Source organism: Rhodamnia argentea, chromosome 3 (genome assembly GCF_020921035.1).
Source record: "Rhodamnia argentea isolate NSW1041297 chromosome 3, ASM2092103v1, whole genome shotgun sequence".
In the NCBI taxonomy this organism is placed as follows: domain Eukaryota; kingdom Viridiplantae; phylum Streptophyta; class Magnoliopsida; order Myrtales; family Myrtaceae; genus Rhodamnia; species Rhodamnia argentea.
The window spans coordinates 30908852-30935990 of NC_063152.1; the positions used below are offsets into that span (position 1 = coordinate 30908852).

Here is a 27139-nt window from a genome sequence, read left to right on the forward strand (position 1 = left end):
ACAACACCCTTGTTGACCCTCAATAAAAAAAAAGAATAGGAAATGAAAAAAAAGTATTCAAAAATTATATTAAAAAAATGTCCACGTTAATAATGATCATGTCACGTAAGACTATCTGTGTCCATATTATCCATTTTCGGTCAAAATTAGCCGTTTGGACTTAATTAGCATAAATTCAAAAGGTTTAGGACTAAAGTAGCATAATTAAAAAGTTTATGAGTGAATTTACACTAATACAATAGATTTAGAACTTTTTTGACGCTTCCCCCTTTCGATGAATATAGATGGTACAGGTGAACTCTTTCTTCTAAGTTGCAAGAAGAAGAAGAAGAAGAAGGTGTTCCTAAGCCCAACCTCATTCGGATCGAACAAGAATAGCGTCCATAGGAATGACGTGACTTGACAAATGAATCCAAGATTGTGGCAGAGGCAATCGAGCTCCACCACTGTTGACCCCAGAAAATGACCAATTTTTGGGTATAATCGACCCTTGATGAGTGGTCATGTTTAATGCCTCTATTTTAAGATTTTTGTAATTCACCATCCATTCAACGCCGGGTGAACATCCTTTTTGAATATGTCGAAACTTATTACGTCCTCTATTCAAATTCGTGCAAAACAACCATGCCGCGTAGGCAACTCCAATGTTTTAGTCAAAAACAATATACTTCGTACACTTCGTTTTTCTCTGCTTGCTACAAAGAGATAATCATTGCACGGCATACATGGACATATTGAAGTTTCCTAAAGGAGGACCCTTGGTCTAGTTTGGTGGAAATGCTGTGCTGACCATACCGCAGTGACTAACGGTGGGACGGTCTGCACACTACCAAAAAAAAAAAAAATTAAATGTCATGCACAGCAAAAACAAAAATGTGGTCGAAAAGAAATTTGTATCGGTGACAAAAATTTATGGCTGTGAACGGTGGCACGGTCAGCTCGGCTGCACCCTTGGAAGAAATACAGAATTCGTGGATCCTTAAGCAATAAGTTATTACAAACAATTCCAATATAAACATTGTATCAAGGATGTGATGGATAAGATCAGTCACATGATAAGGAGTGTCTTCTATTCGTATGGAAAAAATCTCACTCGTGTAATATTCATTCAAATGTAATTGTTTTGGTCTCAAAACTAGTCTAAGTAACAAGGTGGCAATGAACACAATTGTCTATAAATACCCACCAAATAGTGATGTTCTGCAATGCAAAAGCCGCTCCTTGGTCTTCACTTTGTGTATTGGTCACATATCCACAGGCGGAACATACAGAGAAAGGGAGATATGTCGGTTCCGGTTTCGGGAATTCCATCTACTTCTCCGAACAAAGGAACAAGCCACGCAGTCGAACGCCGGCGGGCCGATTTTCATCCGAGCGTATGGGGCGATTACTTCCTCGTATATGCTTCTCCCACCAGCTCCATGGTTAGCAATTTCTCATGTTGTCATGCGAATGAAGCGCATAAATAGACGCGTATCGTGCTTGCTTTGATCGAAAGTAGCGGCTAACATATATGCAGGAGTTCAAATACCTTGGAAGAGTAGAGGAACAAATTGAGGGATTGAAAAGAGAGGTGAGGAAGATGGTGACTGATGTTGCGGAAAAGCCCTTGCAAATGCTGCACTTGATCGACCAAATCCAACGCTTGGGAATTTACTACCATTTCGAACGTGAAATAGACAAGCAATTAGGACAAATCCACAAAAGTTACTCTCGACTTGTGCATGGAGTTTTTAAGGCCGACGACCTTCACATGATCGCTCTCATCTTTCGATTGCTGCGACAGCAAGGTTACAATATTTCATCGGGTATGTCTTAGATTAAGTTAACCAAGACTAGGCATATCGTCTTCCTAATTTCTGACGGTCCACAACTTTTTTTCCCACGTTGGTTTTGGTCGCGCAGATGTTTTTAACAAATTCAAGGACGGCGAAGGGAAGTTTAAGGAAACCCTCGTCGCCGATCTGCGCGGACTGCTGAGCCTATATGAAGCTTGCCATTTAAGGTGCCATGGCGATGCTATCTTGGAAGAAGCGCTTCATTTCGCTATGACTTGCCTCGAATCGATCGACGAAAGGAAAGTAAGTACTAGTCTTACGAAACAAGTGAAGTGGGCCCTAAAGCAGCCGCTTCGCATGGGATTGCCGAGGCTTGAGGCGAGGTATTATATTCCACTGTATTGGGAAGAGCCTTTTCACGACAAAGTCTTGCTCGCCTTGGCTGAACTAGATTTCAACTTGCTGCAAGAGCAACACCGGAAGGAACTCGGCAAGATCACAAGGTTAATCAATTTCCTGTGACAGCTGTTGACGCTTAAATTTTGATTAATCTATTTTTTGCATAAAAATTATAAAAAATCATCTCACATATTTATTTTTAGCGTACATTGCATTGGCATATAATCGGGCAAGCAGAACACTTAATTTAGCATGCGTCTAGACTAGGCACGGGATGGAAAAATACACCGAGAAGATTTGAAACTTCAAGGACTGTATTGCAAATACTTAAAATTTCGGGGACTGCATTGCAAATACTTGGAACTTCGGGGACTGTATTGCAAATACCAAAAGAAGATGAAGAAGGGAAGATGATGAAGGGAAGATAATGAAAAGAAGATGATGAAGGGAAGATAATGAAGGGAAGATGAAAATGGAAGGTGAAGAAATGAAGATGAAGAAGGGAAGATGAAAATGGAAGGTGAAGAAATGAAGATGAAGAAGGGAAGATGAAAATGGAAGGTGAAGAAATGAAGATGAAGAAGAGAAGATGAAGATGGAAGGTGAAGAAATGAAGGTGAAGAATGAAGGATGGAGAACTTTGCCTATAAAAGAGGAAGGGAATTTTGGTGATAGAGAAGGTAGAGAGCTCTTGAGAAGAGTTTTAGAAGGGGGAAGTGGAAGAGAATTGAGAGAGAGAGTAGAAGAGAATTGAGAGAGTTTTTTTAGGAAGAGTGGAAGAGAATTGAGAGAGTTTTGAGAGAGTTTTTGAGAGGAATTTTTAGAGAGGAAAAAGAGAGTTCTTGAGAAAAATCAGAAGAGAAAATTCGAGAGTGAAGAAAAGTGTTTTAGTCGAGCATCATCTTCGACGAGTCCCGACACATATTTCGCCCCTCGCAACCCAACAACGCCATTGCTTGCCATTTTCGACGACAGCCGCGTTCTTCCAGCTCCGAGATCTTGAAAGGAACTATAACGTGTATGTGAGTAAGATTTTGTGTAATAGAAGGTAATCCTTTCCATTTCGATCTACAAAAATGTAATCGTTTGGTTTGAATGTTTATTTGTTTATTTTAGACATGCCACGTGTTCCAAATTTTAGCATTATTACATGTTAATTTATTTTTATAAATACTCGTGACTGGCTGCGTTTTCTTTCTTTCTAAATCACCCATGGTGTATATCGTACAAAGTTCAATGTTTTACATCCCCATAAAAAAGAAGAAAAAACCAAAAAAATTGCATCTTTGAATTTCAAGTAAAATCCATCAAAATTGTCAAATCAAATATTTTTCATGAAAATGGTACCGAAAGGGCGTTAGAGTAATCTAGCGTAACCAAATCCCCGAATTTAAAATCTCTGGTTCGCGGAAATAAGATAGTTTTCTCCCGCTATTTTATTTAGGTTTCTAATCAACCTACCGAAAATGATTAGTGGCGACTCCAAATTCAAAACACGTTGCATGTTAATTATTTGAACCTTAAGTTGCGATTTGGTATGGACTTGGGAGAGTCCGAGTTAGGTTAGTTAATTAATTAACCTGATAATCCATTAGCCCGAAAATTAACTCGTCTATTTTTTTTAGGTCGCGACAGCTTGGCGACTCCATTGGGGACTCAAAGAGGACTTAGGCCAGATAATTTCATGAAAAAGAAATCACTTGATTTGGTAAACTTTGGTTGAATTCTCATTCTTAGGTGTTAAATGTTTTTGCAGATTGGGAGTTATAAGGGGAGGAGTGATCGGCTAACCCTTTGTTTTGCAGGCTTGGTGAATTGGAATTGTGATTTAACTTTTGAATCATGGAAGCGGTGTTTGCCTTTAATTGTTGTGCATGATTTATCGTATTTGCACTACATCGCACACAACCCGTGACCGGACACGGGTCACACTAATAGTTTTAAGATGGTATTTAGATGGTGCTTTAACCTTGACGGTAAGGTTTCGCTAAAGGTTATCCCATCTGGATCCCGAAAATTTTTCCAAAAAAATGGCTCAAGGGTCGTTCTCATACACGTGAGGCTACGATGCATGAGAATTGCCCTTGTCGACCGAACCAAGCCGAAGTGATTGGACCTGACTAGTCATGACTATTGTACGCGAGGTTGCGACTAGTCATGATGATTGCGCGCGAGGCTGCGACATGTCATTTCGTTCATCATTTCACTTTGCAAAAGCCTTTTGGATAGATAGAATAAGATTTAAATTCACAATTCATGCGCATGTCTTTGTGATTGGCATTTTCTTCGTATGAGAGGTAATTTCTTGTCTCTTGTACCCTGTTATCTCATTTTTATTTTGGGCCGGTCCATGGTTTAGGTTGATTGTTTAGAAGTTTCATTGTCTTATTTTCAATTTCGCACTTTGCTTCCGTAGCTTTTACAATTTCATCGGTTGTCCTCAATTTTGATTTGGCTTATTCCTGTTATGCGATTTTTACTAAATTCTACGATCGAGCTTTGAGTAAGTGCCAAACACGAAAGTTGTAGACCTATGTTTCAACTAATATCTTGCAAAATTTCAGAATTAAATTCGTAATTTAAGATGGCCCTTCGTTTTTTCAACAACATGCGGTTATAACAGTTTTCTGAACGTGATTGTTTTGGAGAGACACATTAAACTGATTTGATCCGTGCATTTCTAGTCTGATTGGCCAACATAAAAGTTGTTCATCACCTTCTCAACTATAAGCTCGTAAAATTTGGACATGTTTTGATCAACGTACGGATTAATACGAATTTTTTCGTAAAAGCGGACAAACTGAAAATTACATGTTTCAATCCTTTGGCCATAATCACTTTGTTCGTTTGAGTCTAGAGGGATGTCATGGGCCGGCTCGCTATTCTTGCTCCCTATACTCATTTTGGGTTTGTTACTGCGTACAGGTAATTTGTCATGGATCCTCCACATATTACTCGATCGGTCGCGAAAAGGATGGCCGACATTAACGCCGCCATTAGTGCTGCCCTAGACGAGAAACTTGGCTCCTTGAGCGAGCGCTTTGAAGGGATGATGTCCCGAAAGATGGAAGAAATGATGGCCGCCTTCACCGCCAAACTTCAATCATCCGCCGCCAGCCCGCCGCTAATCATTCCTGCTCGAATTCCTCCTGCGGATAACTCCGATAAAGCCCTGGAAGTTACTCCCTATCCGACAATGCCACTAGATGATGTGATCATCACGGGCGTGAGCTCGAGCACGCCGCCCGTAGTCCCAATCCCTCAAGCCGATCCTGTGGCCCCCAGATTGAATGGTGATGTGGCCAAGCTGTTGACCCAAATGGAACAGAGGATCCGAGAGGTTGAGGGGACTTACAACATACCCCAGATTGACATGTCTATCTTTTCAAAGGTCACAGTGCTAGAGAAGTTCAAGATGCCCGACTTCGAGAAGTATGATGGGACTTCCAACCCGGTTCAGCACGTCCGGATGTACCAGGCAAGAATGAATAAGCATGCGACCAACGGCCCTCTAATGGTTCGGACTTTCCAAGCTAGTTTAAAAGAAGCTGCCATGAGATGGTATACGGACTACGAGATCTACCGGATGGATGATTGGGAAAAGGCAGCTAATGCTTTCATCAAACATTTTGTCTTTAACTTGGACGTGCTCACCACTAGAGAAGACCTTGAGCAGCTTGAGATGAAGAAGGGAGAAACAATCAAGCAGTATGCCACCAGGTGGAGGAACGTGGCATCTCGGCTGAAACCAGTCCCTCCCGAAAGGGAACTCATGAAATTGTTTGTTTCCACCCCGCCGCTGATTATGAGAACTCGAATTTTGGGATCTGCTGCCACGTCATTCAGCCATCTCATCGCAATGGCTGAAGAAATCGAGAACGGCATGAAGAAAGGTTGGTACGGTGATGTCGCCATGACGACTAAGAGGTTTGTGGTAAGGAAAGACAAGGAGTCGGCCCCACGAGTCAACATGGCCTACAGCCCAAAACCCACGACCCGGGACGCCGGTCGTGCAGATTCCTAATCGGCAGCGAGGCTAATTTCGGCATGCAACGACAAAGAGGGAATCAACGGTCTCCTCGGCGGTTTACCCCTCTACCGGGAACCCCGTCGCGGTACTTGCGGTTCTGCGTAAGAGAGGTTTAACGACTTCCGAGCCTCTACGACCCGATGAATACGAGCTTGCCGAGATATGATCCATCGAAGAAATGTGATTACCCTTTGCGGGGAGCTTGGACATGACAACGATGGCTGTTTTGTACTGAAGCATCGGATTCAAGATCTCCTGGATTCTAAAGCATTCTCATTCCAAGGCAACAAACAGCCAAATGTCCAGAATAATCCTTTGCCGGATCATTCCGGTAAAGTTAATGCTGTATTCGGGCTAGGAATCGGACAGGTTGGTGCTAGTAAGGATGAAGGAGTCTTCGATATCGCCGGTTGTTTTGATGATGTAACCATTGCTGCTATATCCGAAGACGGAGCGCATAAGGAGGAACCTTACCCGACGCCTAAACCTTCCAAATCATTCATTAATGCCATATGTGATGATCCACTGGAGGGTTTAGATTCAGAGTAACATCTTTATGTTTATGCAATCCCCTACGTGGGACATTTTCTGTTTCCTTTAGGTTTTGGATCGCATTTGGATTTCTATTCTGTCTTGCACTCTTGGATTTTCTTTCCTAGAAGATGTAATTTCATATCAATAAAATTGCACCATTTTTCGAATCTTGTTGAAGTATCCCAAACCAACCCGATGACGATAACCAACGACCAACAAGTTTGTCATCATGGTAAGAACCGAGGGTTGGGCTTCTTCAAGAATTCATGTCCCACGGTTTTGAAAAAATAAAAATAAAAAAAAGTTCTTCAAAAAAATCATACCGCAATTAAGCCCTATTTATCCTTTTGATTTTGTTACTTTATGTTTCAAGGGGAGGGGAACTTAGTGGATTCAGAAGTATACGACCTAGATGAGTCCAGTCCAGATTATGAGGAAATTCGTCGGGATTTCGAACAACATGAGGAGATCAAGCCCTTGACCGGTGAACAAACTGTCTCGGTCGACCTAGGCGATGTGGAAAACCCTAAAGATGTTAAGATCGGGGCAAACCTTTCCAAAGAGATGACCGAGCGCTTGACTAAGCTCCCGAAGGATTACCAGGACATTTTCGCCTGGTCCTATGCAGATATGCCCGGTCTTGACCGTTCCATTGTCGAACATTGTTTGCCGACGGATCTTTCGGCTAAGCCGGTGGTGCAAAAGTCAAGGAGGGCCGGACTAGAATTGGTCCGGAAGATCAAAGAGGAAGTCATGAAGGTGCTTGACGTCGGATTCCTTGAGACTACAGAATATTCTGATTGGTTGCCAATATAGTCCCAGTCATAAAGAAGGATGGGCGTATTCGGTGCTGCAGGGTTTGAATTGTTCTCATTCTTGGACGGTTTCTCCGGGTACAATCAGATCCTAATGAATGTCAATGACAAGTTGAAAATCACCAACACCACAGCTTAGTGGTCGGGGGAATGATAGTGGTCTGAGGCGTCTCGGGTTTGATCCTAGGATTTGGCGTCAATGTACAAAGATTAATAAAAATCTTTTTACTTCGCAGTTCAATGCCGATTGAAGCTCGGCCCAGATGGTTACAAAACCGGAGAGATAACATCACAAACATACAATCCGATCCGGATGAATCGATCTTTTCAAATTCAAAATTTACAAGGAATACGTACAAGGGTAAAGCGGTATCGTTTCAACTCGTTTAGAACATGAGAACGTACATTGACACTTTCCCTTTTGATTTTTACGGGGGTCACTGCCTTTCCAAATAAGGAAGTATCCATTCTCCCTGAAAAAATTAATGAAATGAGAAATTCCCGGAGCCTTTGACAATCTCATGTCTCAAACCGGATAATGAAGTTTTGCAACTTATTTGCATGAGCAGGGGCAACTCACGATCCACGCCCCTAAGAAGTTTCTTATGTGCTTGTAAATTCTATCCACCAAGATAAAAAGTTGCTGCATTTTATATGCTCAAAAACACTCATACATTGCATAGTTTGCGCATGACCGTTCCTCATGTTTAATTTACCAACTCTGAATAAGGAACATGAACTACATAAGATACATCGAATGTATGGAATGGGGCGGGGGCGGGATGATGAAAGGCAATCCTTTCCCAAACACGTCCCATTTTTTCGGGAGAGTTGAACGATGGCTAAATTCCGCATTCCCCGAGGTAAAGAGTTTTCTCGCAAAAGGTACGATAGCCGAAATGACAGAGGCATTCATTTCTCTATCCTAAACACTACAGGTTATCCATTGATTACCCCTTTTGAGCGGTGGTTTCATTTCTTTACCCCTGTCAAGAACCACCCTACATCGGGGTCCATTTGAGTTAATTCTAACAGCAACACGAGGTAAATGGTTAGAAATTTTCTTGCTCGGACTAACATTAATCTTCGGGTGTTTCTTTGCATTTATACTCGAATTTTAATTCAAGTGCCTTAGGATGATGAAGAGCATTCACTTCTCTATCCTATACACTTCATTCTTTGCATAGCCCACTTGAGCCTGCAAATTCATTTCTTAAATCCCTGTTGGTGATCATTTGCTCATTCCAAAGGCGAAGATAGCATTTTCCCAAGGATTAGAATTGGAGATGGTCGAGTCAACAGAGAATTCCCGAATGATCATTATGCTTGTTGTAATTCCTGGTTCAAAGTCATGGGATTAAAAAAAAAAAAGGAGAGGCAAACTCAGCTTAAAGGAGAAGGGCCCGCTCTAAAAAAAAAAAAAAAAAAAAAAAACAAAAAAAAGCAAAATAAAGAGATGTCGAAGGGCTCTCAAAGAAAAAGGAAAAGAAATCTTTTCTCGAAAAAAAAGAGAAAAAAAGAAAAATGAGAGTCGGGAGTAAGAAAAGCAAAGGCCGATCTCATATGAAAATTTCAAGCATAGGAAAAGCAAAGTGCCTACCAAAAGTAAGGCCAATGCACATTCATTTGTAAAGTACTTCTGAATTTTGAATGTACATTTTTGCATGTTAAGTTGTAAATTCCATGTACATGTTTGCATTGTGTCTCTTGCAAATCCTTGACAGACACTTGTTATGAAGAAGACTCCCCAAGAAATCGGTTTGTAAAGTGCAATTTTCAGTAGAAAACTACCATCCCTCATTCAATGATGGTATTCTTTCGAAGACATTTCCGGAAGACCAAGATCGGTGACTAGTCGGCGATGATCACCAACGTCAAGCCCCTTCTCATTTAATTTCCGAGCCAAAACGAGCCTTTTCGTTCCTCGGTCCCCAATCCTAGCCTACGTTATAACCCTCCAAAGTCTCTTCTGATTAGGGCACTTGAGTTAACGTAGAGTTAAATGATTTTAAGCATCACTCGAAAAAGTTCGAGCAAGATTATTTCTCTCTCATTTTTGCAGGATTCTTGACTTGTAAATCCGGAGCAAATGATGAAGAAATTCATTTCAGCGACCTTGACTCAACTGGAGTCCCCTTTGTAAACCTTTGACCTAGCTCTCATTACGGTCCTAATCAAGACCTCCGGATCGACTCGGTCGTATCAATTGCGAGATTGCTTGGATCCTTATCGAATGCGATGATGGAAAGATTGAGTGATTTCTCTTGAATCCTGCAGACGGGATAAATAGCTTTTCTCGAGAGTGAGAGAAAGCCCTTTCGGACCGAAGTCCCCCCATTCAGCTCACATTCGAGGTATTCGTAATGTGAGAACCTCCCTGGACAAAATTGGTAATACATTCCCGATGTTCGAGTTCCCTTCCAAGGTCTCGAAATTCATCCAAGGATTATTGAATGAGCAAGTTTTGCTGGCAAATGCCTACCAGGTACGATACTGACAATGCGCTTCGTTCCTTGATTAATCGTTTGGAGAACCCGGGTAAGTTTTCCGAACCCCTTTTCAAATTAACAACTCTTCTCATGATAGTTGTTATGATTCAATTCAGGCAATATGCCCCTTTTGTACTTATCGATTCCATTCGATGGTGCTCCTATCAAATATTGTTCAATTCGGGCAATATGCCTCTTCCGTCAAGTCGTGTAGACATATGCACCGGCGATCTTGACATCTTATCAAATCATAACGACGTAGCTCTTATGGTTTCAATCTTAGGACGTGAAGACATATGCACCGGCGATCTTGACATCTTATCAAATCATAACGACGTAACTCTTATGGTTTCAATCTCGGGACGTGAAGACATATGCACCGGCGATCTTGACATCTTATCAAATCATAACGACGTAGCTCTTATGGTTTCAATCTCGGGACGTGAAGACATATGCACTGGCGATCTTGACCTTTAGTCGGCTCATAATGACATAGCTCTTATGATTTTCGGCTCCTTTATCAAATCATGAAGACATAAGCACCCATATTTTTTATCCAAACCAAATCATAACGACGTAGCTCTTATGATTTTGGTTCCCCTTTATCGAATCGTGAAGACATATGCACTGGCGATTTCGACATTTAATCAACTCACAACGACGTAGCTCTTGTGAACTTGATCCCACTTCTTTCGACTCACAACGACGTAACTCTTGTGATCTCAAACGACACATATATCTTGCGCTGTCTTGCATTAGGGAGAAGTCTCTGATAACAGATAGGCCAAATACCTTAAAATCCTTGCATCCGCAAAAAGAAGCTTGGAAATTAAGAGAACCATTAGCTTACGAGAAATTTGGTAAAACAGGTATTCTTGTATGCGATCCATGTGCAGGTTTCTCTAACATGAAAAAGGGAAATTATGACACGTGTTATTCTTGCATATCATGCATCACTTCATTACATAAAAAATGGGATTAAAACTCCCGCCAAAAAGTTCATCCATAATTTGCACTGTCAAAATTTAGGATTCAATTTTGTCTTTGAGCGGAACCTCTACGAGCCTCCACTCAAAGAGGGGCAGCTGTTGACGCTTAAATTTTGATTAATCTATTTTTTGCATAAAAATTATAAAAAATCATCTCACATATTTATTTTTAGCGTACATTGCATTGGCATATAATCGGGCAAGCGGAACACTTAATTTAGCATGCGTCTAGACTAGGCACGGGATGGAAAAATACACCGAGAAGATTTGAAACTTCAAGGACTGTATTGCAAATACTTAAAATTTCAGGGACCGCATTGCAAATACTTGGAACTTCGGGGACTGTATTGCAAATACCAAAAGAAGATGAAGAAGGGAAGATGATGAAGGGAAGATAATGAAAAGAAGATGATGAAGGGAAGATAATGAAGGGAAGATGAAAATGGAAGGTGAAGAAATGAAGATGAAGAAGGGAAGATGAAAATGGAAGGTGAAGAAATGAAGATGAAGAAGGGAAGATGAAAATGGAAGGTGAAGAAATGAAGATGAAGAAGAGAAGATGAAGATGGAAGGTGAAGAAATGAAGGTGAAGAATGAAGGATGGAGAACTTTGCCTATAAAAGAGGAAGGGAATTTTGGTGATAGAGAAGGTAGAGAGCTCTTGAGAAGAGTTTTAGAAGGGGGAAGTGGAAGAGAATTGAGAGAGAGAGTAGAAGAGAATTGAGAGAGTTTTTTTAGGAAGAGTGGAAGAGAATTGAGAGAGTTTTGAGAGAGTTTTTGAGAGGAATTTTTAGAGAGGAAAAAGAGAGTTCTTGAGAAAAATCAGAAGAGAAAATTCGAGAGTGAAGAAAAGTGTTTTAGTCGAGCATCATCTTCGACGAGTCCCGACACATATTTCGCCCCTCGCAACCCAACAACGCCATTGCTTGCCATTTTCGACGACAGCCGCGTTCTTCCAGCTCCGAGATCTTGAAAGGAACTATAACGTGTATGTGAGTAAGATTTTGTGTAATAGAAGGTAATCCTTTCCATTTCGATCTACAAAAATGTAATCGTTTGGTTTGAATGTTTATTTGTTTATTTTAGACATGCCACGTGTTCCAAATTTTAGCATTATTACATGTTAATTTATTTTTATAAATACTCGTGATCGGCTGCGTTTTCTTTCTTTCTAAATCACCCATGGTGTATATCGTACAAAGTTCAATGTTTTACATCCCCATAAAAAAGAAGAAAAAACCAAAAAAAATTGCATCTTTGAATTTCAAGTAAAATCCATCAAAATTGTCAAATCAAATATTTTTCATGAAAATGGTACCGAAAGGGCGTTAGAGTAATCTAGCGTAACCAAATCCCCGAATTTAAAATCTCCGGTTCGCGGAAATAAGATAGTTTTCTCCCGCTATTTTATTTAGGTTTCTAATCAACCTACCGAAAATGATTAGTGGCGACTCCAAATTCAAAACACGTTGCATGTTAATTATTTGAACCTTAAGTTGCGATTTGGTATGGACTTGGGAGAGTCCGAGTTAGGTTAGTTAATTAATTAACCTGATAATCCATTAGCCCGAAAATTAACTTGTTTATTTTTTGAAGGTCGCGACAACAGCACATCTAAAATTAGCTTCTAGATTAAGTTTTAACAACAACAAGAGAAGGAAAAGGAGTTTTAACTATGTGAAGTCGTCGAGCGGAAGTACTTCCAATTTCACTCCTATCTGTTTAATTATAGGTGGTGGAAGGGCATAGATGTCCCAAGGAAGTTCCCATTCGCTAGAGACAGGATTGTGGAGATGTTCTTCTGGATCTTGGGAGCATACTTTGAGCAGGAGTTTGCCGTGGCCAGAGAGATACTAACCAAAGTGGCCGCCCTTCTGTCCATTCTCGACGATATATACGATGTCTATGGCACATTGGAAGAACTCGTAATCCTCACCGAAGCAATCCAAAAGTCCGTAATCCACGTTTTCTTTCTCAAACTTCTGAATTTGATCGATCTCGTAAAGGGTCGAGTGTGTCATTTCTCTAAGACTCGAATTTAGGTAGGATGTCGATGCCATGGATGGACTACCGGAGTATATGCAAGCTTGGTACAAGGTGCTTCTCGATGTCTATCATGAAGTAGAGAATGAAGTGGCCTCGAAGGGAAGACCGTCTTGCCTCGTCCATGCAAAAGAAGCCGTGAGCATCATCGGCAAACCTTGCATTCATCAAACACGGGTTTTTACATAGAAACCCTAACCTTCTTGTTTTATACATAATTTCTCGGATGAAGAAGCAAGCGAGAGTGTACTTTCACGAAGCCAAATGGTTCCACACCAACCACACGCCAACGCTGGAGGAGTACATGCCCCTTGCGCTTTTAACGGCCGACTATGAAATGTTAGCGATCACGTCCCTTGTGGGAATGGGTGATGTGGTCACGGAACATGCTTTTGGATGGTTCTTGGGCGACTGCAAGATCTTGAAAGCTTCTCGGATCATCAGTCGGCTCATGGATGACATTTCCTCTCACCAGGTATGACGAAAACATTATCATCCTTCAATAATAACCGGTTTAAGGACAACAGAAGTGCGAAAGTTTGTCTATGACGCTCACTTTAGTGCCAAATTTTTTTTTGGATCACTTAAGTGCCAATGTTTTTTAAAAAAAATTATTTGAATGCCAATTCCGGTGAGGTCTGTCGGAAATCTTACATGGCATTTTTATTTACTAATAACCTAATCCTATGTGGCTCGCCGAAGGATTCAGTAAGCAATAAAAAAAAAGCTTAAAGCTAAAAAAATAAAAACTAAAAACTAAAAAATTCAAAAAGGAGAAAGAAAATGCAAGGGTTGCGGCGGCGAGGGCTTGCACGGCCCTCATGCCACCGCCCCCCCATCGCTATGTTGGCGACCCTAGCGAGACTTTGCCTGCTGTCTACGAGGGTCGCCGAGCCCCGACAATATTGGGGCGGCGGAGGCGAGGGTTGTGCAAACCCTTGCCACTGCTAGCCAAATCCTATTTTTTAAGCTTGTCTTTTAGTTTAATTTAATTTTTTTAAAAAATAGTTTATTTTTAAGTTTAAAAGTTGATGTGGATTGCAATGTTTTTTAAAAAAATTGCCAAGCGGACTTGGTTTTTAAAATATTGCCACATAATATTAAAAAATTAACAATAAATGCCACATATTACTTTTAGCGGAATCTCTCCCCACTAGTAGATTGTTTTTTTTTTTCTTTTCAATTTGGCACTTAAGTGAGCCAGTGAAAAATTTTGGCACTAAAGTGAGCGTTCTACACAAATTTTGGCATTTCTGATGTCCTTCTACCAATAATAATCGGTGATTTCCAGATTGACCCGCCACTTGGTGGGGAATGATGTCTAGATCAATGTCTAGATTTAATGACGCCAAGGTTGTTCGACATGCAGTTTGAGCAAAAGAGGGGCCACGTAGCATCTGCGGTGGAGCTGCTCGTGAAGGAACGCGGGGTCCCGGAACAAGAAGCCGAAAAGGAACTGCGGAAACGAGTGGTCGATGCGTGGAAGGACATCAACGAGGCATTTCTTCATCCGACCGCGGTCGAAACGCCGATTCTGACGCGAATTCTCAACCTCTCACAAGTGATTCATGTGTTGTACAACGATGGAGATACTTACACCCATTCCGGAACCTTGCTCAAAGATCACGTGACGTCTCTCCTCGTTTGCCCCTTGCCAGTGTCCGGTCTCGCGAGCGGAACACGAGAAGGAACTCGCCAAGATCAAAGAACGTCGCCCACGTGCTGACTTCCTGTTGATTCTAGCCGAAAAAAGATTCATAAGTGGTTGTTAGTGGAATCTTACGTAATCCCTAGCCCATTTCAAAACTACTTCTTTTTACCTTTAATTTCACGGGATTATTTGTCTAAATCGAAAGACCCAATTTATTGGGATTTCCCTATTCGGCCAAATCATTTCTCGGTCTATACTGTAAAATCGATTTTCGACAGGATAAAAAAGACATATATGGCCAGATTAATGATCGTGCAACGTCTCTTTTCGTTACATAAAAATTTGAAATCATTGGCCAAAAATCTTTACACAAAATCTTCTTTTCGCTAATCGTGGTTGTAAACTCTAATATTCCTCTCTTTTTTATTTTCCTCGGAAGTTGTTTGGTTACTAGGAAATACAAGCTACCAATAAGAATTCAGCCATGCCGACCTTGTATTTCAATTGTTTAATTTTTGTTTTATAGGTGCATCTAAAATCATTCGTGTTTGGAAAAAAATTCAAATACGGTCCCGAAATGAAGTCTTTCTCCACACATAGACCAGAGTGGATATCGTCTTTAATAAGCACCTGAGTTCAGCTTTTCAAAGTGGCTTTGGGCCTCCAAAACCCTTGGGAAAATGTTGGGCTAAATGCTAGCTTTGGAAAGGCTGAAAACCCAATGCGGGTAATGTTGAAGGCCCCATTAATGAAAAATAGTCAAATGCCTATTTTGTCCTCAAAACCTTATTGAAAATCTAATTTCACCCCTATTAAAAATTGAGACCCTAGATTACCGTTCACCTTCCTTTTCTTTTTTCTTAGAACTATTCATTTTTCTTATTGAGCTAGGGTTGTCGGCTTGGGGCGGCGAGGGGAAGGCGAGAGGCGGCCAAGGGCCAGCGACCCCTAGTGATGGTCGCCTTGGGATGAGCAACCTAAGAGGCGATGCTTGGGTCACGTAACCCGGGCAACTAGTGCTTGGGTCTCGCAATTGCCAGCAATTGTCCTTAGGTCACGCGACAGGCCTCGTCGCCCGGGTTCGCGACCCTCGGCATTAAGGCATGAGGTTGCATGACCTAGACGACCATCGTCGGATAGCCAACCTTGGCCAACAGCCACAACACTAGATCCGGCTTGCCGGCCTACAAAGGGTTTTATTTTTTTTTTCTCAAAGAAAAAAAATAAAGAAAGAAAAAATAGAAAAAAGAAATATGCAGTCCAAAGCCCCTTACAATTTTTTTTTTTTTTTTGCACCAAAGACTACTTAGCTCAAAGTGCATTTCAAAGTATGTTTTACAAACACCATTTACATTTTCCTAAAGTCACTTAGGCTAAAGATATTTGCATTTGCTCAAAGTCCATTTCCAGTCGCACCAAACACATCCGGTAATCCGTTCAATTTCAAATGAGAGCCTCGTGAGCACATGCATCTCATATACCATTTTCCAAGTTATGATCGGGGGCATTTTCATCTAGAGATTTCTTTTCTTTCCTTTGTTCTTTCTTTACTCCTTCCTCTATTTATCTTCTTCTTCCTTCTTCGTCCAACCGCCTTTTCGGTTTGTCTTGTTGTTTCTTGATCATGTTAGCATTTTCATGTCTCCGGTTATCAAAGAAAGCGTCCGTTCGGCTTTATATGATAAGTTCTTCCCCGAGGCGTGCGCATGACCTACTTACTTCGATATTTTCTCAGTCACGTGAATGAGAAAATGCATTGGGTTGCAGATCCTTGTAATGTCTACCTCGTCCTTGGCCTTATCGAGTGTCCTACTGGTAATTCGTCCCGCCTTTTGGGAGTTGAACTGGGAGTCGGCTTGGCGATCGCGGATGCGGAAGCAAAGGCACTTGGACGAGCTTGTTGCCGAAGTGAGTCGACCGAGGAAGGACAACAACTAGATCATCATGAGCATCACCATCACCACCCACCACTTGCTAGGCATAGAGGCCGAGAACTCAATCCTCAGAGCTTGGGATCTTGAGCTGAGCTAGAGAGCGCCCTCAACGACAGACAATTTTTTTTTCTTAAGAAGAAGATGAATGGGAGAGTTTTCGGAAGGAAGAAGGGAGAAGAAGATGAAGAGAGAAAGAAGAAAGAAAAAAGAATTTTTGGTTGAAAACACCCTTGATTATGGTTTGGAAATTGGGCCAATTGGCATGAGAGATGCACAAGCTCACTAGGCCATTATTCGAGACTAAGTTGATTACTTCATACTTTTGTTTGAAATAAAATGCACTCTGGACCCTCTATTGAGAAAATGATCTCATTTTAAGTCCTTATTCGAAACTTTTCCTTCTTTTGGATTATTGACTTCGGCTACGTTTTCATATGTCCAAGTCTACGGTGGTGCCAACTTTCTGTAAGAGACAATACTCGCGTAGAAAAAGAAAAAAGGTGTGTTCAATGAGCTTTAATATAACAAAGTTTGCCACATTGATATTTAATATAAATGTGAATTTCGGATTTGAAGGGACACAATGTGGTTATAGCTATCATTTTTACACAAGAAAAAATCAGCGTGCCCTTTTGTGGCTCTAATACGATAAAGATAAACAAAAGGATTGGATGACCAAGGGCACCAACTTCATTGATACTTTGTACATCATCATCTATAATCATGGTGAAATCTAAACATAAAGATTATGATTTCATCTACATGGAAAATGAACAAAAACAAATCAGGGAAATATCCGTAAATGATCGGCTCGAGCCATATTGATATTTTGTTCGAATGTACTGTTATTCGGACATGAAGAGGTATGTCCGAACTATCCGTTATTGGACATGAAGAGTTGTGTTCGTATATAGTTATTTTTGGAATGAAGAGTTGTCTTCTCTTCGATTTTGTGTGTGTATATAAGTTGAAATTCTAATAATGAACAGAATGGTATCGTGTCTAATTATGAACAGAATAGTAATTTCAACTTCCGGAACTTTCATTTTCGTTTTTTCTAAAAGAAACACAGCCTTCTTCTACAATTGTTTCCCTTGAAAGATTCTAGAGAAATATGAAAATTGCTATTTACTGCTCTTATCGAGACTTTGTTGTGTCCTGAAAGATATTTGTCGGAAGCCATTAACAATATTGTGAGGCAAATATATCCTTAAAGAGAGTGTTATCACGCCTCAAAGTCTGATTCTATTTCATTTAATTTTGGAAGATATTTTTCAATAGTTGGCATCTACCCGAACACATCAACCATCTTTTTACCTAAGGCTCCAAGAACATCATCTTTCAACTTTGTACAACCTTCATTAATTTTATCCCTCTTAATACCCAGTTACTTTATCGATTTATTGGTTTTTAGGGGGAAAATTTTACGGAGATAAGAATAGGATTTGACTAAATTGGCGAGGCAAAGAACTGCGAACATCACTAACAACTAGCAAAGTAGCCTACAATGACATGTTTTGAGCCCGAAAGGACGATAAAAAAAGAGCAAACGATGATCTTTCTTCTATTTTTGGAAATTCTCATTTATTGTAGACTATTTGGAGGAACTTTTGCTTTGAATTCTTTTCGCTTTTTAACGTTTATTTTGATTGAACTTTTTTGGACATTTGAGGTCGATTTTCACATTACATTAAGCACAAAATAATGCTTTTTCAATTGGCGGGAAAACATACATTGCTTTAGAAAATGGGATGAAAACCCGAGACAGCCCACTACTTCATGGGCTTAGGCCAGACTCTTCAGCCTGCTCAAGGGCCAGCACTTCTAAATTTTAAATCCTAACATTCTCTCTATTTTGTTTCATTGGAAGTTTTGTTTGGTTCCTAGGAAATACCACCCACCATTAGGAACTCAACCATGGTGACCTTGAATTATACTGATTTGATTTTGTTTTATGGGCGGATCCAAAATCATTCTTGTCTTTTTTTTTTTTTAAACAATTTGGGCCTACTCATAATCATTCTTGTTCAACGCAGCATAGAGAAAACCGATCTTAGTCTATGCCACAAACTTTGGTACCTTGGCACAAGACTTTTGTAGGAAAAACAAAGTTTAGAAAAGAATCTCCTAAGTGAATTCTTGCTTCCCTTGTCGGATATGGTCCTATGTTAAAGCAGGCCGCAATCTCAACTCAAAAGACCAAACCTAACAACCCTTCTCTTGTGAATAGAGCGGGTAGCAGGGATCGAGCCCACGTTGTTAGCTCGGAAGGTCAGGGGCCATGGTTGACGTTGAGAAATATGTTATGGAGGTTTCTTGGCTAGGGCTACCTATAGTTATAAAAACTGTAGATCCATAAGCGACATCGCGTGGGGCACGTGTTCAATTCAATTAAAGGTGTTTTTTATTTTTATTTTAATGTGATATTCAATGTATAAGTCTGCATGTACAACACTTGATTATTTTAAAGTATAGCGGAAAATCGATACCTTCATTTTTTATCAAGAGAGAGCCGAAGTTTGAATCCCTTAATGTATCTAATCGGATTCATCTTTACTCAAAAACTCAAGTCAATGTCTTAAGAGATTAGGACGTTAACGGGATATCATAAGCAACTCTTTGTATTTCATTAACCGCTCCTTACAACATCATCTCTCGTAGTAGTTTTATTTTTGTGATAGTTCTAACATTTATTTATATAATAAACAAGGTTGGCGAAAATTATAATTTATTTCAGTTAAGGTAAAGAGGAAAACAAAAAGGAGAAAAGAAAATAGTAGATAACAAAGGACACGTGGTGAATTCAGATATTCCCCTGTCTCTCTTGATATATTGTAGTAAGGTAGTTTAAAGATAGTCAAACACACATGGGCCAAATTTCCTAAAAAACTCCAAACTTTAGATTTAGTCCCAACTCAACCCCAAACTTCTTTTTATTAAAAAAAAAAAAACCCAAACTTTCACTAAAGTATCAAATATGCCCCCGTTAACTCTTCGTCCATGAATCACTATTAAGTCTTCTGACGTGGCAATTTCACGTCAGCATTCCAATTCAAGAGGCCACAGTCTCAACTTTTGCAACTGCTCAAGCTATTATTGTTTGCATCTCGTCCTATTACATACAACAATGTACCCTTCAATCTAGTCTTAAGAGAGCAGTCATCTAAGCCTATGACACGCCTATATCCTACAAAGAACACTCTTCTCGCCTGAATTAGCAAATTTCCCAAGCACCACATGCAGCTTTGAAGTCCGCTACTTACTCGGGTCATCGTTCTTCATTAAAAGTTTGACGAAGAACATTTCTCCAATTTTTCTGATCTTGTTCACTTCCTCACCAAGCGATCGAGTGTGAGCCTATGCGAGAGTGCGAGATAGGAAAAAATCGAGCACTTTGGAGTTCATCACTCGGTCCAATCACCGAGGAACTCCTCATGTTCACAATCACTTCCTTCGAGTGAAACGAGTCGAGAGGCTAACACACGGAGAGGGGCCAATGTGCGGAGGATAGAGAAGCTCGTTGGCTCTGGCTTTATGTTGTCAAGAGCGAAATTGATATATAGAGGGAACCATCGAGCGTTCTCTCTCTTTGATCGCGCATTAAAGAAGTGAAGAAGCAAGCCCCAATTACTTCTAACTTCTCCCAATCTTCGAAGCAAGGAACGCCGACATTTTTGTGGAGCTTTTCCACGTCAGCTCATTGACATGGATTTAGTATTGTCGTGAAATTGCTACGTCGGAAGACTTAACGGTGGCTTCTGGACGGAAGATCAGCGGGAGGGCATATTCGGGATTAAATATAAAATTTGGAGTATTTAGGGAATCAAGCCAACGCCGGCTGATCGCTTCTTATTCTCTTATTTTTAGGTCAAACGAGGAAAAAAAAAAAAGGGCCGGAACTGCTCCCAATTGTCTCTCGGACATCAACTGATGATGCGTGCGTGCCGTGTGCGTAAGGAAGAGAGAGAGAGAGAGAGAGAGAGAGAGAGAGAGAGGGGGGGGGGGGGGGATGACCAATGAAAAGGCATGGAATGATTCTTGCGTGGTCAAAAGAGGACAAAACACAACAGTAGAAGCAGACAGTTTTGAAAACTTTGCCAAAAATGACAGACCTAATACTCCTCTCCACTTCTCATTCGCCACGCAAGACGGCTAACACTGATTGGATATCCACGTAAGAGGTTTTTTTTTTTTTTTTGTAGCTAAGTTAGCTGGAAGGACTAAATTAGCTCTAGGTCAAAATGTTTAGGACTAAACTGGTACTAATAAAATATTTATGATTAAATCGACACCAATAAAAAAAAAGTTTAGCACTTTTCTGACACTTTTCTCGAAGATGCCGAGACACGTTTATTGGTAAGAATTCTACGTTGAGGCCGGGAGACATGGTCTCGAATCTCAACAGCCACATTTCTTTATATGTACGTATAATTATGAAGCGTTAGAACTATTTAAAGTGAAAGTCATCCGATATAGAAAACAGTAATCCGTTTTAAGCTACAAACAACATTGATCTTGCTAGTGGAAACTTCTCTCGTGTTCCCCATGTTCTTGTCCCACTGCACATTCCTTTCATGGCCTTCTCAATTTTGAATGCCGAAGACGAGAGCCCACCATCTTCTCAACATCACCTTCATCAAAACACAATTTTTTAGTTTGTGCAACAGGTATTAGGATGAACATGTGAGTTGTGTTAGAGAAATCCCACATCGGATAATTGATGTAGTGTGAAGCGGTTAATATATCCTAGTTGGCCCGCAACTCATTGGCTTAAGCTTTTGAGTAAATGTGGGTCAAACTAGATATACTGACGGGTTCGAATTTGGGCTTCCTCTTGGCGATCTCCCCGTGTGAAGGTATCGAACTTTTATTATGCGCGAGAATCTGGCCCATTTGTGTAATTTTACTTAATTATTCGTGATACTAAACAATAAACGAGAGAATCCGCCCCATTTGTATAATTTTACTTAATTATTCGTGATACTAAACAATAAACGATAAGTAAAGTCAATTATGAAATGAAATATAAAAAGGACTCAAGAGGACAATTCTTTTCCATATTTCCATCTTTCTCAACCGTCGCTTATCAATTTGGAGCTTGTTTAGTAAAAGATTTGACTCTACCTTATGACCTATTTTTCGAAGTATGTTTCTCAAGTAGGCATGTCTGAAAATTCTAATCCTCTCATCCATTTGACATCGAAGGTAGGATCTTGTCCCAACTTTTCCACCTCAAGAAAGTTTGGCAACTCAGTTCGGCCCCGGTCCAGGGTCCTAAACATCGTACCTTAGCTCGTTAACAGGGTGGGCGAGCCTATTTAGCGCTTTCAGCCGATAGACGCGTTTCGAGTCCCTTTCTCTCGCATGAGGTGACAAACCCGGGACTGGGACCGGGACCGCCGATTCACTTTCAAGATCCACTCAGGGGGCAATAAAACACTAAAGTACATCCACATCACGCCTTTGGGACAATCTTTCTCCCTTGACAAGATCCAAAGAGATGGAAAAGAACGGAAAAATCGAAAGCCCCTTTTGATCTCGACTGGGACGGGTCGGTTTTCAAAGCCGGATCCCATCCCCGCCCATGTAAAAATCTCGGTCGCCCTCGTACTTTTAGAGGACGAATTGACGACGCTGTCCTCCACTTTTGCACTTGGTTGCAAGAGACTTGTTGCAGCATTTCATCTTTCGGAGGGATTGGTCCACCCCCACGTTTGGCGTCGACTGGCTGCGCATTAAAGAGATCTCTTGAGGGCAACCCTTCTTCCATCTATTGGAATCTCGCAAAAGAAAAAAAAAAGGTTGCTCCTTTATGAGTGAGGTTGTGAGGTTTTTATTAATGAATAATCATTGCAAGGAGGCAACCTGAATGTGCCAAGTGAGTAAATCCGTCCGACGGGATGGATCGGATCGGAAATGGTTTGATCTAAATTGACTCATTTAAAATGTTTTCATACGATACAAATGTAAGGAGCTCATACCCAAATTGAGATGAGAGGGCAAAGTGAGCAAACGTAAGATCGAGAGAAGATAAGAGAGAGTGACGAGAGAGTTATGGAGGTAGATTGGATCTAAGTGAGTTGCGAACCTATTTAACCCTTATATTATTATTTTTTTGTCATTATGAACTCATTTATGATACATTTACTAAATAAAACTAATTTATAACCTGTTCAGTATGAGTTAAGAAATGGGCCCATGACCTAATTTTGATAGGTCCTCCTTTTCGATGATCAGCTGGGAGCTACTCCGGCGAGCATTTAAGCTCGATACATCTCGGTCGTCCAACAATGTCGATCTTGCATGGAAGCCGTGTGATTTGACGAGTCAGATAAAGCGAGTTCGCGTGGGCATGGCGTCATGCAGATTGTAGCCCTACGTCATCGAAGGCGAAGTTTGCAGCAATGACCCCCACAAGAAACACAGCCGCCGCTCATATTAATTTTTGCCCCATCTGACTTCAGCCCCCGTAGTAGTCCCGTTTTCATCAATTGCGTCCCTAAATTGACCTCACTGGTCCCAATTTCTCCCTTTTTGTTTTCAGATCATTGAAAAAAATTCTCAGGGTGGGGCAGAAGATTCCTCAACAACATGCCCCTCCACTTAGAAAGCATCCCCAATCTAGAAAAATAATACGATAATATGTAATATCAGCCGTCCGTTTTGGTTGATCCTATGCATATATGTCTTTCCAACGTGGTACACTACAAATTGGCCCCGATTTTGGCAGCCCTGCCAAGATCTAGCAAACATCGCATGTTCACTTTTGGGACGATGCCTCGATTTACTCTCTCCCTATCTTCTTTTCTTTTTTTTTTCCTCAAAATTGGTAATCGCGAGAGATTAGCTAATAAGAATAAATTCGGTCGCTCATCTTGTTTCCCTTCTTCGGAGAAGAAGATGGAATTTCCGAAACCTGGACCGACATATTTTCCCTATTCTTTTTATGATTCATTCTTGAATATTAGACCATCACGCAAATCGCATTTCAATGGATAATACAAAAGTCAGATTATTTCATGTGGAAATAAGATATGCTTCTCATAATATAATTGATTTTATCCATCCCATCATCGATATGATAATAGATTTTCGTATACTTAATTACAGCTATTTTCTTTCGTGAAAAAAAAAATTGCTTATGAAGTCATAAGTGTTGCGTCTCTTCCATAACTAGACCGAGGGCAGTTTGTTTTTTTTTTTTTTTTTTGTGGGGAGGAAATTTGTAACTATTATACACATCGTATAATGATTGTCCTTTCGTGACATGCTGAGTCTAAACATAAAACATGCGAAATATATCGTTTTCAACTTACAATTTTCAGTGGCCTACTCGGCGGGTGGTGGAGCTCGATTGGCTCTGCCACGAACTTGGATTCATTCGTTGTGCAGTGGCTAGTGGGCTTACCAACAATCCTTAGCAAGAGAGATGTGCATCTCACGCAAGCCAAATTCGATTGCCACTCTCAAGAAATCACCACAACATACCCATCATTTTTTTTTTCTTTCGTAACCTCAACATGTTCATAAAATAACTCTTTGACCGGACGATTTCGCACGGTTGCAAACCATATATGAAGATGTGTCGGCATGATATGTCGGTCAATCAAGCATTCTCCTTTGTTTTGTGTTGCATTAATCGTGAATAACGGTGTTCTAAAATTGAAATTACTCGATCGGTTCGATAACATCACACGAACATGTCACGTGGAAGTAAACCTTATAACAATGCTACAAAAAAAAAATTTGGATGTATGTGCACATTGAGTTGATGGGAGATTCCTCAACGATCCCAATCCAAATCCCAATGGTGGAGAAGAGAACCAAAAACCCGACCAGTCGCAGTCAAATAATTTGGATCAATTAATGTCAATGGGACAAAACTCTGATCAGTCTCATTAGGTGATGAAAGCGACGAAAATATCACCCTCTCTACTCAACAGTGACACTTCCTCTTAGAAAATGAACTCCACTTCTCTACAGTCTCTTTCAATCTCTTTCTAAAGGTATAGGAATTAATGTTTACATTGCTTTCACTCGCAGATAAGAGTTGTCCGTTGGCTCAGCATGCGAAGAAAAGTGCTGAATTTTATCATTACCGTTTCGAAACTTACCTGGCCGACCTCCGTCGCTACCGCTGCCGCGGCTAGGACCGGCCAAAGTGACGTTGCTCTTGCCGCCTGCGTGATTGATTAGATTAATCCTCTTGCATAAGTAAATTAAAGGAGTATAAATAATAATTTCCTTCATTATCCGACAATTTAAAGGTTTTATTTTTTGGAAAAAAAAGGGTTTTGTGATTTTTTTTTCCTACGTGAACATGGATGCAGCGGGTCCCAGTGACAGGAACAGCCAAACACGCCACGTGTTAAAGGGACCCGCGGTCAAAGCTCTCAGCAATCAGGCTTCGGCCAGGAGCGGCACCACGCGTGCAACTGCCGTAGGATGTCCCTTGTCAGCACTTTTCTTCGCACGCTGAGCCAACGGACAACTCTTACCTGCGAGCGAAAGCAATGTAAACATTAATTCCTATACCTTTAGAAAGAGATTGAAAGAGACTGTAGAGAACTGGAGTTCATTTTCTAAGAGGAAGTGTCACTGTTGAGTAGAGAGCGGGTGATATTTTCGTCGCTTTCATCACCTAATGAATGTTCTTCCTTCTCTTTTCCCCTTTTCGCTCATTGCCCAATTTTAGAACACCGTTATTCACGATTAATGCGACACAAAGCAAAGGAGAATGCTTGATTGACCGACATATCATGCCGACACATCTTCATATATGGTTTGCAACCGTGCGAAATCATCCGGTCGAAGAGTTATTTTATGAGCATGTTGAGGTTACGAAAGAAAAAAATTAAATGATGGGTATGTTGTGATTTCTTGAGAGTGGCAATTGAATTTGACTTGCGTGGGATGCACATCTCTCTTGCTAAGGATTGTTGGTACGCCCACTAGCCACTGCACGACCGCCAAAATATATTGTTTTCTTTTATTTTATTTTCTATTTTTTTTATTGAAGGCCCGCGAGGGTTGCCGATGGACCTCTGCCGGACACGGGCGAGGGCCGCAACTCCTTTGCTGGCATTAGGTGACAGTTGCATACCCTTGCCAAATCTAGGTGATGCGTTCTCGCCTAGCCCCGGGCGAGGGCATCGCAACACTCGCTAGACTTGGGCGGAGGCTTGTGGCTCTCGCCCGCACAACGAGGGCCCGCGAGCCCAGGTCTGGCGAGAGCTACAACACCCTTGTTGACCCTAAAAAAAAAAAAAGAATAGGAAATGAAAAAAAAAGTATTAAAAAATTATATAGAAAAAATGTCCACGTTAGTGTCGATCGTGTTACGTAAGACTATTTGCGTCCATGTCATCCATTTTCGGCCAAAATTAGCCGTTTGGACTCAATTAACACAAATTTAAAAGGTTTAGGACTAAAGTAGCATAATTAAAAAGTTTATGACTGAATTTATACTAATACAATAGATTTAGAACTTTTTTGACACCTCTCCTTTTCGATGAATATAGACGGTACAGGTGAACTCTTTCTTCTAAGTTGCAAGAAGAAGAACAAGAAGGTGTTCGTAAGCCCAACCCCATTCGGATCGAACAAGAATAGCGTCCATGGGAATGACGTGACTTGACAAATGAATCCATGATTGTGGCAGAGGCAATCGAGATCCACTACTGTTGACCCCAGAAAATGACCAATTTTTGGGTATAATCGACCCTTGATGAGTGGTCATGTTTAATGCCCTCTATTTTAAGATTTTTGTAATTCACCATCCATTCAACCCCGGGTGAAACAGCCAGGCCGAGTAGGCAACTCAAATGTTTAAGTCAAAAACAATATACTTCGTGCACTTCGTTTTTCTCTGCTTGCTACAAGGAGATAATCATCGCACGGCATACATGGACATATTCAAGTTTCCTAAAGGAGGACCCTTGGTCTAGTTTGGTGGAATGTGGAAATGCTGTGCTGACCATCCCGCGTTGACTGATGGTGGGACGGTCTGCACACTACCACAAAAAAATGTTATGCACAGCAAAAACAAAAATGTGGCTGAAAAGAAATTTGTATCGGTGACAAAAATTTGTGGCTGTGAACGGTGGGACGGTCAGCTCGGCCGCACCCTTGGAAGAAATACAAAATTCGTGGATCCTTAAGCAATAAGTTATTATAAATAATTCCAATATAAACATTGTATCACATATGTGATGGATAAAATCAGTCACATTACAAAGAGTGTCTTCCATTTGTATGGAAAAAATCTCACTCGTGTAATATTCATTCAAATGTAATTGGTTTGGTGTCAAAACTAGTCTAAGTAACAAGATGGCAATGAACACAATTGTCTATAAATACCCACTAAGTAGTGATGTTCTGCAATGCAAAAGCCGCTCCTTGGTCTTCACTTTGTGTATTAGTCCCATATCCACAGGCGGAACATACAGAGAAAGGGAGATATGTCGGGTCTGGTTTC

The 27139-nt window shown here is 40.7% G+C and overlaps 1 pseudogene; it reads left to right on the forward strand.

Moving 5' to 3' along the window:
- The first annotated feature begins 1203 nt into the window (after positions 1-1203).
- LOC125314172 lies at positions 1204-14814 on the forward strand (annotated as a pseudogene).
- Positions 14815-27139: the final 12325 nt, after the last annotated feature.